Raw genomic sequence first — 12,833 nt, 5'->3', positions numbered from 1 at the left:
TCACCCAGCGCATTAAAAAATCATGAGCCAACCACCCCCCAACTCACAAAATCGACATGATTATCATAAAATGTTCGAAAATAATTCTGGGGGTGTGGAATTTTTATTTTCTTTCAGTTTTATTCAGCTTGTAGAGTTCATGTTAACATACTTTTGTGTAAATTTCCATGTACTTTTCTCTGTTACTACAAGGGCTAGAAACATTAAAAGAAGAATTGCGAAAGGCAAAAATTTTTGTGGGTGATATCTTTTATTGGACCAACTGTACGACTGGTATGTATACTATATACACTATGTAGGTAGGCTTTTGGGGAAGGGTACTGTGATGCTCAAAAGCTTGCTTATGTCTATATTAAACATATAGTTGGTCCAATAAAATATATAGCGGGGGTGTCCAACTTTTTTGAATGTGGGGCCGGATCATGAACTTTTTATCGTCCAGTGGGCCGGTGAGCCATATTCATATTTCATCACCCCATGGGCCATATGTTGGGCAAGTCTGAAATAAGGCAAAGCTGGCATAAACCCCCACCTGTGCTCAGCTAGTGACAAACCACAGCAAATGATGTTCTGGGCCAGCCAGCCCAACAGCTTGGGCCCCCCTTCTGCCTACTATGACCACCATTTGAAGGCAGCCCCAGAAGATATTTGACAGCTGTGTTAAAATATGTAACCAACCAATGTAGCCGGTGCTCTCATGCAGGCCAAGGGGCTGCCTGTGCCACTGCTTCCCCAGGCCTTGCCCACACCAGCAACACCTCTGCCCAAAGTCTTGGCAGTGCTCGGGCAGGCGTGGCTGGGGCCCAGCCAACGCGTGAGATGCGGGATGGCGGGTTCCCAGCCTGGCAGGGTCTCAGGCCTGGTCTACCCAGGGTGGCTTCTGGCAGGGGAAGGCCTTGGGGGAACACAGGCCGCTCTACTCCTCCGCGCTCCCCTGCAGTGAAGGCAAACAGCCCCTGGGAGGGTGCAGGCAGCTGCCACAGCAGGCGAGCAGTGCCTGGCCCAGCTGCTGGGAACAACCATCCCCCCTCCCCACCTTGGCCACCCCCAAGCAGCACAGCCCCATGAGCCGGTGCTGCCCTAGGGGGGCTGGAGTGAGGCAGCCGCTGCATCACAGCCCCTTGCCCGCCTGCCTGCACAGCCCCGCTCATCATGGTGCCTGGTTGCCTGCGCACGCTGCCCCGGCGGCCTCAGTGCAGTGAGCCCAGAGCATGGGGCCTGGCGGACACCAGCTCCTGCCGCCTCACCCCGCAGAGGTCACACCAGGACCCTGCCTGCCGAGGCCCCCCCAGGGCTGTTCTGCCAACTGCCTGCACCGGGTACTGCACCCCATTCCCACCCCGTCCCACGGCCACTGAGCCTGGCAGGTCTTGGGAGGTGGAAGGGATTCCGGGGGCAAGGGGCCGAGCTGGAGACAAGTAAAAGTGGGTGCTGTCTCCAGCTCATCCTGTCAGGTGTGGCTGGGGCAGCCCCACGCCGCGCAGCCCTTGGGGCAGTGGCGGGACCCGGCTCACGTGACATGGGAGGTCACGCAAGCCAGGCCCCACAGGGGTGAGCAGCTCCCCTCCCTTCCCCCACCCGTCTGTCTTGAGCGAGGCCCCTCAGGCCTCAGAAAACAGCTTGACAGGCCACATGGTGGCCCATGGGCCAAAAGTTGGACTAGCCTGATATATAGCATAATAGAAAATGAGGGTTGGAAGGTACCTCAGGAAGTCATCTAGTCCAACCTCTGCTCAAAGCAGGACCAGTCCCAACTAGATCATCATAGCCAAAGCTTCATCTACCTGGGTTTTGAAACCTCCAAGGATGGAGCTTCAACTACCTCTCTGGGCAACCTGTTCCAGTGTTTTACTACCCTCCTCATGAGAAAATTCTTCCTATTATCTAACCTGAACTTCCCTTCCTGCAACGTGAGCGCATTGATCCTTGTTCTGTCATCTGCCACCACTGAGAAGAGTCCAGCTCCATCCTCTTTTGAACCCCTCTTCATGGAGTTGAAGGCTGCTATTCAATCTCCACTCAGTCTTCTCTTCTTCAGAGTAAATAAGCCCAGGTCCCTCAGCCTCTCCTCATACATGATGTTCTGCAGCCCTCTCACCATTTTTGTCAACCTCCGCTGGGCTCTCTCTAATTTGTCCACATCCTTTCTGTAGTGGGGGGCCCAAAACTGAACACAGTACTCCAGATGTGGCCTCACCAGTGCTGAACCGAGGGGAATAATCACTTCACTTGACCTACTGGCAACACACCTACCAGTGCAGCCTAGTATGCTGTTAGCCTTCTTGGCAACAACGGCATACTGCTGGCTTATATTCATCTTATTGTCCACTGTAACTCCCAGGTCCTTTTCTGCAGAGCTGCTGCCCAGTCAGTCAGTCCCCAGCCTGTACTAGTGCATGGGATTATGATGTGCTAAGTGTAAGACTTTGCACTTCTCCTTATTGAACCTCTTTTGGCCCAATCCTCCAATTTGTCTAGGTCACTCTGAATCCAAGACCTACCCTCCAGCATATCTACTACTTCCTGCAACTTTGTGTCATCTGCACACTTGCTGAGGGTGCACTCTGTGACATCTTCCAGGTCATTGATGAAGACATTGAACAAAACTGGTCCCAGGACTGACCACTGGGGCACTCCACTTGATACCAGCTGCCAACTAGACATCAAGCCATTGATTACTACTCTCTGAGCCTGATGCTCCAGCCAGTTTTCTATCCACCTTACAGTCCATTCATCCAACCCGTGCTTCTTTAGCTTTCCTGAGATAATGTTGGGGAAGTCTGTATCAAAAGCCTTGCTAAAATCAACATACACTACATCCACTGGTCTCCCTGCATCCACAGAGCCAGTCATCTCATCATAGAAGAAAATCAGGTTTGTCAGGCATGATTTGCACTTGGTGAATCCATGCTGACCATTCCTAATCACCTTTTTCTCCTCCAAATGCTTAGAAATGGATTCCTTGAGGAACTGCTCCATGACATTACCAGGGACTGAGGTGAGGCTGACTGGTCTGTAGTTCCCTGGATCCTCCTTTTTCCCTTTCTTAAATATGGGCACCATGTTTGCCCTTTCCCAGTCATCTGGGATCTCTTCTGATGGCCATGAGTTTTCAAACATGATGGCCAGTGGCTCTGCAATCACATCAGCCAACTCCCTCAGAAGCCTCCTGTGCATCCCATTCAGCCCCATGGATTTGTACACATCTAGCTTTTCTAGGTAGTTCCTAACCTGTTCTTTCACCAATGAGGGCTGCTCAGCTCCTCTCCAAACTGGGCTGCCCAGTGCAACAGTGTGGGAGCTGACTTTGCCTGTGAAGACTGAGGCAAAAAAGGCATTGAGCACTTCAGTCTTTTCTGCATCCTCTGTCACAAGGTTGCTTCCCCCATTCAGTAAGGGACCCGCACTTTCCCTGATCCTCCTCTTGATACTGACATACTCGTAGAAACTGTTCTTGTTACCCTTTACATCCCTTGCTAGATGCAACTCCAAATGAACTTTGGCCTCCCCAACTTCATCCCTGCATGCTTGAGTAATGCTCTTACATTCTTCCCTAGTTATTTGTCTGAGTTTCCACTTCTTATAAGTTTCCTTTTTGTGAGTTAGTGTACTAAAGAGTTCCCTGCTAAGCCAAGCTGGTCTTCTGCCATACTTGCTAGTCTTCTTGCACATCAGGATGGTTTGTTCCTGCACTCTCAGTAAGTCTTCTTTAAAGTACCCCCACATCACCCATAAGAATTCCTCTCTTTTGCATATTTCTTGGATCATCATGCCAACAATATCACCTCAATGCTACCAAATATTTAACTGAGATTCTTGTTATCACATGAATCCAGGACCTGGGACCTTAAGAAAAAGTAAAATATATTCCTTAAGGAGAGATTAATTAATGATGGTGTAGCAAACAAGCTGAGAATGTTCTCTTTATTCTATCTTATAGGATAACAGGAACTTATTCTGTAGGTCAACCACTGCTCTCTGTTGAAAGGAATCTGAAGAACTCACCTGTTATATTGGATTGTACCAGATATAATGTTCTTTAGCTCAATGTTGAGACTGCTTTTGGAGCAAGAAGCCAGCATTTTAATGTTGCTTCTTCCTTGAAGTTGCTGTGGTATGCAACATGTAAGCAGCTAAAATTGGTGAAAAATATCCAAAGTTCCTTGTATTTTGATAAAAGTAGAAAAAGCTCTATGTTTTGATGAAAAGTCAACACATTTTACAAAATAATTTTGTTATTCCCTCCCCTTACTTTTCATCCTTCTCTAATGACAACCATAAAGCCCAAGTAAGATGCGTATTTGCTAAAGTGTGAATCACGTTACTGTATTCTGAAGGCCACAGCAGAGAAGAAAATAAATGTTTGGCAAAAAGTATACACAACAGTGTGTGAAATCTTGCTTGCTTATATGGAGCAAAAATCCTGCTAATAATCACATTAGCCAGATACTGGGGGTAGAACAAGGACATTCTTCTGGGCCTCCTCTGTGTTGAGTTAAAGTTGAAAATTGTGCTGGCATTGCATGCGTTCTGGGAGACTGGTTGGAGTTTTATGCAGGTTTCTAAAATGTGGTAGGCAGTTTGACCCGTCCTTGTGCTCTTTCCCATGGCCACAGGACCAAAATTTGTGTAGTAGCTACTATAGCTATGGGTGGTACTGGGAACACAGATATATGTTTGATATATTCCAGACATAACCAGAGTCTCACAGTCTTAATGCAAAGATATGCCAAAAGCTCTTTGTTTCCTTAAACCATTTCATCACTCCCTGGATGGGCACGCTCAACCACTATTTGAATAATTGGACTATGTCCATGGATCAGTGCTGCTTTTTTATACATCAGGAGCGAGTTTCTCCCTTAATTACTGAACCCTCCCATCTGGAAATGATGGCCCCTTCCCAATGGGTATATAACAGTAATGGGGCAAAACAGAGTAATGGTAAAGTTCTGTTACTTAGTTGGGAATAACTGTTTTCCTTGCTACCAGCATTTTTGATCACAGGAGGATATGCCTTTCCTTTGTCTAGCTGTCTAGAACCAAATTTTACATTGCACTTGATGACTAATATATGAAGCATAAATATGAACACTTGCCCATGTTTGTGAGCTGTGCACATTTTAAATATGAAACTCACCAATGCAAAGGGGAAAAGAAAACCCCTCTCTGTCCTTGAAAAGCTACATCTTTCTTTTCCGTCACCTGAATACGGAATTTGTGTGTGGAATGTAACACAGTCTCAGTCCCAAAGGGCCTTGTAATTTTTCAGTTTACATGCTATAAGGTTTTCCGAGCTGGTTTCTGCAGCCAAGCAGTACCTGAGAAGTATACATAGCTAGGGGAAGTAATTTAATGTACTGTGACTTATTTAATCTGCTTTAATGTTAACATGATCATTTATTTTATGTTCCTTCAAAGTCTGTTACGTTATGTGTTCTTTTTCCCTTAATATAATCCAGAGATGGGCTCATTAATGTTCCAGTAGTACTTTTGTTGCTGCTGTTTTATGGAAAGCAGAAAGCAGAAGATTCTTCTTTGAGAATTTTTCATTACCACCATTGACTTCAGTGGGAAGAGAGTTAAGCCAATGCTTGGGGCCAGCTTTTCAAAGGTGTGTAGATGCTGGAAGATGCAGATAGGCACCAAGATGGATGTATACAATGCCTGAACAGATTAATGCCCTAATCCAGCTTCACTTTTGTACATTTAGCAGTATAAGTGATGTTTTGGGCCACTTACATGGATTGTCAAATCTGCTCCCCCAGAAAGGTTCAAGACTGTTTAAGTCACAAGAAACAAAGGAGGAGTTGGCAGCCATCCCACCTTTGCTATGGTTAGAGCATTTACCCAGAGAGTCGGGGCCACAAACTAAGCTTCCCTCAACCAGAGAGGATTTCTATCTGTATTTGCCCTTTTGCAGCAAAGGGCGCTAACCCTCAAGCCATGGGCTGTATAGGTCCAGGGTGCACGTCCACCTTTTGTGTCGAAGCTGGCCCACTTGGCAGCTAAGAGGGGGAGCTATATGGGACTAGAAGGAGAGCAAATTAGAGACCATGCAGCTTTCTGAGATGGTCACTGGCCTAGAAGAGGCAGGATGGTGGGTTTAGGCCCCTGCCACCAATGGACTGGAAGCTATTCCACTCGTCTCAAAAGCCTAATAAATGCTGAAATACGACTACAGACATGGGCAGGGTCAGGAGAGAACTATTTATACTAAAAAATGATGATAGCACAAGAACTACAGGCATAAACTATCCATGAATAAATTTAGGCTCGAAGTTAGCTTAAATGAGCCTAACCATGGGAGAAGCAAGGTTTAAAAACAGCCTTTTCATGGGAGCAATGAGGACAAAAACATCTAAGCAGATTTTAGCTGGTGTTTGATTAGTTTATGAATGGAATTATATGAAGTAGTTGCCTTCGTGGGAGGGTCAGGGATTTGATGATAAGAAGTGTTTGCCAGTGCTATGCCAGCTGCTAGTATATATCCTCCTAGGACACAGTTTTGTAAAGGTTGTTATGTTCTTACAGGAGACAGATGTCTAAAGATCTTTTAAGATCCAGGCCCAAATCTGCATCTTTGCATGCCTAAACACTTTTAGAAATTAGGCCCTTAGCACTTTTGAAAATCCTGCCAGATCCACCTTTTCTGTATCTCTGTTGTAGTCAATGCTGTCTTCATGTACTGGCTTCCTCATTTTTTTTCCCTAAAAGAATATATGGACCAGATCCCAAGGGCACAGAAACCAATGGCAAGGTTGCCATTGATTTCAGGAGACTTGTAATATGGTCCTTTCTGTATCTGTAAAATGTACAGCAATACCATCCTACCTCAGGGTGCCTCAGCACCTTAAGCACTGTAGGTGTAATGCTGTTATTTCCAGAGATTAAAACTCCCTGCCTTCCAGAAGTAAGAACGTGAAACCTCAACAGATTGAACTAAAGGACTAAGAAGAGGAGTTAAAAGTCAAGGAGCATCTCTCCACTGACTTCAGTGAATGTTGTATAAATCATAAGCCCCCTACCAGTCATATCCCCTCTTGTTCAGCCATAGAAAGGGCATATTTGGAAATCATGACCTATGAAGAAATCCTGAAGGAGTTGGTTTTGTGTAGCATAGCTAAGAGAAAATGAAGAGGTGGAAGTGCATGCCATTGAATAAGCAAAAGATAGTTATATAGAGGATGCTGATCAATAGGTCACCAGCAGGGGTAGGAAGACCAGGAAAGACCATTTAGGTTAGATAGTAGGAAATTTTTTCTGACTGTAAGGGTGGTAGGGTACTGGGACATGTTTTCTAGTCTGGTTGTGGAAACTTCCTCCCTGGAGTTTTTATGAATAGGTTAGGCAACCATGTCTTGAGGATGCTCTAGGCCTGCTTGATCCTGTCTCAGAGGAGAGGGGTGGACCAGGCAGTCTTCTGTGGTCTCTTCCAGGCCTGTGTACCTATGAATCTATACACTTCCAGCCATAGTTTATGTACACATAGAAGCTATGGGTGTAAGGTTTATTATCTGGTTTTGTCTTTCATATTGGAACAGATAAAATCAGATCCCCACAAAACAGCTATTGATGCATTTGGTAATGAAGAGGAAAAGGGCTGGCATGTCCTACCACAGTCCTGTGCTCCTGGCTGCTAGACATGGTACTGCTGGCAGCAGGATTAGTCCTGGACAGTGTGCATCTGCATATGAGCAACCCATAATCTGGCTCTATGACAACATCATCAACTGACAGATGTCTGAATACAACTGCAGTGTAACTCCATTGACTGCTGTGGAGTCGGTCAAGTTATCACCACCGCTGAACTTGGCCCTGTAGTTACAGATAAGGAGTTAGGCACCAAGACATCCAATTCTGACTGGCTCAGTCTCTTGATTGCTCTTTTATAATCCCTAGATTTATTTTTTAATTATTATTTAAATTGTTAGGATTGTTTGGAAATAGCTTGTTTTCTGTTTTATAGATCATTAAAGTTAAGCTTCTGGAAGCAATATATAGCATTAATGATAAACAGACTTTAACTGCAGTTTCCTAAGATGCTTCCTTTAATGGGCTCATAAATACAGTGCCTGGTTGTTTATTCTTTCATTACTGGGATCTATGATTTAGCAAAACCCTCCAGTGAATATGCAGTATCCACATTTACATTTGTAATGGCTTCAGAAATCTTGGGTGGAGGTTGGTTCTCAGCAGAGGTTTCATGTCTTGTCTATAGGACACAGATGGTCGGCTTCCTCTGTAGAGAACTGGGTGGTTATATATTGCTGTTTGACCTCTTCAATTCCAGATACTAAACTGCTTAAAAAATGAATAATGTATCATTATTTTATATTCATATATTATTATACATTAACATTAATAAAACATAATACTCTATTATGAAGTTTCCTAATAAGTAGTTGTGGTAGCTGCCAGCATTTGTGAGGGTGCAAACAGGAGATATGAACCATCTGACTGTAAATGGATGAGGAAGTTGTTTGGAAGACAAAACAGTATATTAAGATGTGGTCTACCTTATGTGAAAGTTTGCGGGCTCGTGCTTTAGGTTGCTTCAGGATCTTTGGAATTCTATTCAGAAATTATTGCCTTGAAGGGTGAGCAGAAAAGATAAAAAATGCTGCAGGTGGGGTTTTTTGGTTGTTTTGTGCTTCTACTTGACATCATAAAATATAGACCTTGAGGGTCAGGGACTGTCTTGTCTTTGTGTGTAATGCCTGGTACAACAGGGTCTGCTCCTACTTGGAGTATTTAGGTGTTATCATGAGAAAAATAATAATAATTTCTGACACATAAGGAGAATCATAAATTATTTATTTCTTTTTATATGGTACTCCCTTTTCCTTGAAGAGGTCTTGTGCAAGATCTTCGGAAAACTTGAAGAGTTACTTAACACAAAGCTTTGACATGAACTACAACTCTTCGTCCTCATAAAGGACAGGATTTCAATTCCCTCAGCAGGATGAAGTGAGACAGGCATCTCATGTTACTTTGGTATTAGTCACCTCCAAAGGTCTTGTCAGTAAAATGATGATTTTATTTCTTTTTTCCCTTTCCTCAGGCCTCCTAGAGCTCCTTTTAATATCCATATTGTACTTTCTCACTGACTTTACAGTTGCTACTATAAAAATCTTGAATTCCTATTATCACAACAACTCTTCAGATTATCTGTGACTACACAATGCTCCATAATTACCAGCTGTTCTGGATAACATGGCCACCTTAAATGTCGCATTTACAGTACTGAAATATTCAGGAAGCATTTGGGAGATGCCATTCCCCAGGACCCTGTAAGGCCCGAAATGGTCTCGACCTACTTACCAAGCAATTGCCTTCTCTTGTATGCCTCATCATGATCCCATCAAAAGAAACAGGAGAAACATCCTACAAGTACTATTAATATGCCAGTCTTTCTGATATGGTTTGAATGAGGCCTTGAACAACCAGCATGCGATTTGGGCTAAATAAGCTTAACTACATAAAAACCCTGCAAAAATATCATGCCTCATTTTTCTGAAAGGTTCTGCAGCTGCTAAGCTGAAATGCTTTGCTAACCAAACTTTACAAGACCAGTCAATAACACCGTTTCAGACTCAAAACCAGCAATAATGCTTTTTGGAGGCCTGTTATGATGATATGTTGCTTCTTTTTTAATAAGGGAATTGAAACCATCAGGGACTGTAAGACTTTTCCTACATTTATTGTAATAAGCTGTCTCCAAAGAAAATTGATGAGCAGTGACCAGCACTTTGAAAAAGGCCTGCTTTAGTAGATAAGTGAACTAAAAGCTATGTAAGTCTACCCCCAATTCTATCTCTGACCTGATGAATTACCTGGGGCAAGTCATTTCATCTCTTTCTGCTCTGTCCGTCATCTATCTTATCTACTGAGATTGCAGAAGCCTATGGGGTTGCTACTTACAGAATCTTGACTAGGGCATCCAGGTGCTAATGTACCATAAGTAATAATTAACGTAAATAAAGTAATAAATTACAATTAAGCAGGGACTCAATGGCTAGTTTCTGTGAAAGGGGACACTATGTGGTGTTACAGCTGCCTTGTCATCCAGTCAGGGTCCAAACATGATGGTGACTGAGTCCTTGAGTGACTTGAGGTTAATGCTGCTTCTAGTGCTAGCTGTACCAGATAATGTTGAAAAATGAGGGGATGTCTGGAGAGTAGTCTCTTCACCTATGTGCATCTCTTCCACAAGACAAGGTCTTTCATTTTACAATCTTTGAAGTTTTTGTTAAGTTTATAGTGAACTAAAACTTCTCTTTCTAATGCCAGACAACATCACCATCAAGTTGTGTTTTGAGGCCATTGGGAGAATGTTTTTTGGGCTGTGATTGCAAGCAGATGGGGTGCTTTAATCCAACGCCCCGTGTCAGTTCATTGCAGCTAGTCCAACATTACTGGGTACTCAAAGAGGTCTCATTTCTATGTTCTCAGATCATCTTTTCGTGTCCCTACACCACATTTGGCCATTTTATTACACATGCTTGTGCTTGTTGTACTTTGTGAGAACTTTCATTGTATGTGTGCCTTCAAGCAGTGGGCATTGCAGGGGGCATTACATAGTCTGAGGCTTTGTGCCACAGTCACAGGTGATTGAACTAATGGTACAGTGCCACTTCTTCATTAGTTCCTTGGAGCATCCAACTCCAGTACAAAGATGGTTGAGATGTTCTCAGACAAATGGTTTTCATAATTTCCTATTACTCTCATACCCGCTCTCAGAGCCCATGAGGGACTGTTGACCTTTTGTGGGCACTAGTGATTTTAGACTCGTTACATTTCTATAATGTGTCTGAATTTTGCTGCATTCTTTGCAGACACAGGCAGAAGGAGCCCCTCTTTTTCCCCATGCAAGGGAGACAGGCCCAACTCTAGGTTGTAGTCAGCAGTGCAGCATTTGGGGTTTTTTTTGTAGTTGCAGGCAGCAAGAACATTCAGCAGCAATTTAGGCAGGTAAGCTCTGCCAAATAACAAAATCCTTGTACAGCTCCTGGATAAAGTCAAGCTAACAGGTCATTGTCGCCAATGGAAAAGAAAATGGAACCAATATCTGAGCATCTGGATGAGAGTAGAGTTATTTGTCACATACAAAAAGAATTACCTATCCATCCGTAGGAAATCTTAATCCATAGACTATCTCCTTACATATAATTTGCCTAAGCATCAACTCAGAAACTGCAAATGAGAAAATTGCTTTCTTATAGTTAGGCTGGATGGCATGAATCTGAGAACAGTGGAGAATCCTTAAACAAATAGCCTTGACTGTCTATAAAGAAACAGAATAATTTCAAAAAGCTGCTATCAAATAGGGACTCTTATAGCTGCACTAAAAATGTTTTCCACTAACTGCTAAAATGTATTTGGAATTTATTTATAAATAATTACGATATATACCTTTATCGAGGTATTCATTATAAAATTGATGTGTTGGTAAAATCAGAAAATTCATGCTAGGCTTTATGTTTTATTGTAAGCAATGTTGGAAAGTCCTGAGCCATATTTCCAGAGTGTAGGGCATCATTGCTGCATTGACATCAGTGGAGCCAAATTAATTTACACTGTCTGAGAAGTTGGCTCCACGACTGTTCTGATTAAAACCTTAACTAAATCATTCTGAGTTCCTGCTTTTATATCTTTTAGTTTTAACTAGATTTATAGAGTTTCATACCATGAGACACCATTAGACCAGCTATTCAGATTTTTGTATATCACAGGCCATTTCATTTCACTCACTTATATCTGTATTGAACCCAATAGCTTGTGTTTGACTTATATAAATCTTCAAGAAAAGGACCTAATTTTGATTAAAGAACACCAAGAGATGGAGAATCCACCACTTCCCTTGATAGTTTGTTCTGATGGTTAATCAACTTCCTTGTTATAATTTTGTGTCTTGTTTACAATTTGAATTTTCCTGGCTTGAGCCTGCAACCATTTGTATTTGTTATGCCTTTCTCTACTAAATTTTCAAAACCTTTCAACGTTTGTTGAAATCTGGGTTTCCATGATTTGGTGGGTTCGATGTCTCGTCGATTCCATAATTCTTTTCCTGAATTTAGAGTAGCCAATACTTTGTGATTAATTTTTGTCCAATTTTTGTAGCTGCCTCGTCCCTTTAACCGTAGGGCTTCTTTATATAGGCCCACTGCTCTCTCCACCACTCCATTCGATTGGGGGTGGTATGGCAGATGATGGTGCCATTCGATATTGTGTATTTTTGCGAATCGGTCTATAGCCACTGAGGTGAAGAGTGGCCCGCCATCTGATTGAATGGTATTAGGAATTTGCCAAACTGTGAACACGCTCGTCAGGGCTGTTATCTCTGCGGTCGCGTGCGTCTTTCTTAGGGGCACGACATTTACTTGTCAGGTTCCGAGGTCTATGATGATCAATCCCTTGTTGGGGATAGCGGCCCCAGGTAATAGACCTAGTAAGTCTACTTGCCATGTTTTTCCTGGCTCAAAGGATTTGCGATCGAGAGCACCCTTAGAGTTACCCGTTGGGTGGCATTTTTCTTTCGCACATGCTTCACAAGCTTGTGCCACTCTAGTCCAATCTTTCTGAGAACCATATTCTGGGTTGCCTTCTGATCCTTGCGTCCATTTACATTTGCAAACTCGAGGGCCGAGCTGGCCCCAGTTCTCATGTAGCCAGGTTAGATATGGATCTACACACGTCATCGTTGATATGCTGGGCGACTAGTACGCCGTCAGTGTGGTCTGGATCTTGTAACAATTTATCAATGGTGCCGTGTACTGGATCAGTATCAACCCTGTGTGATCTTGTATGCTTGATTAGAGGTAGTGTGGAAAATT

This window comes from Gavialis gangeticus, unplaced genomic scaffold, assembly GCF_001723915.1.
Source record: "Gavialis gangeticus isolate Ggan-Ray unplaced genomic scaffold, GavGan_comp1, whole genome shotgun sequence".
Lineage (NCBI taxonomy): Eukaryota > Metazoa > Chordata > Crocodylia > Gavialidae > Gavialis > Gavialis gangeticus.
Note: the sequence above shows the minus strand (reverse complement) of the source record.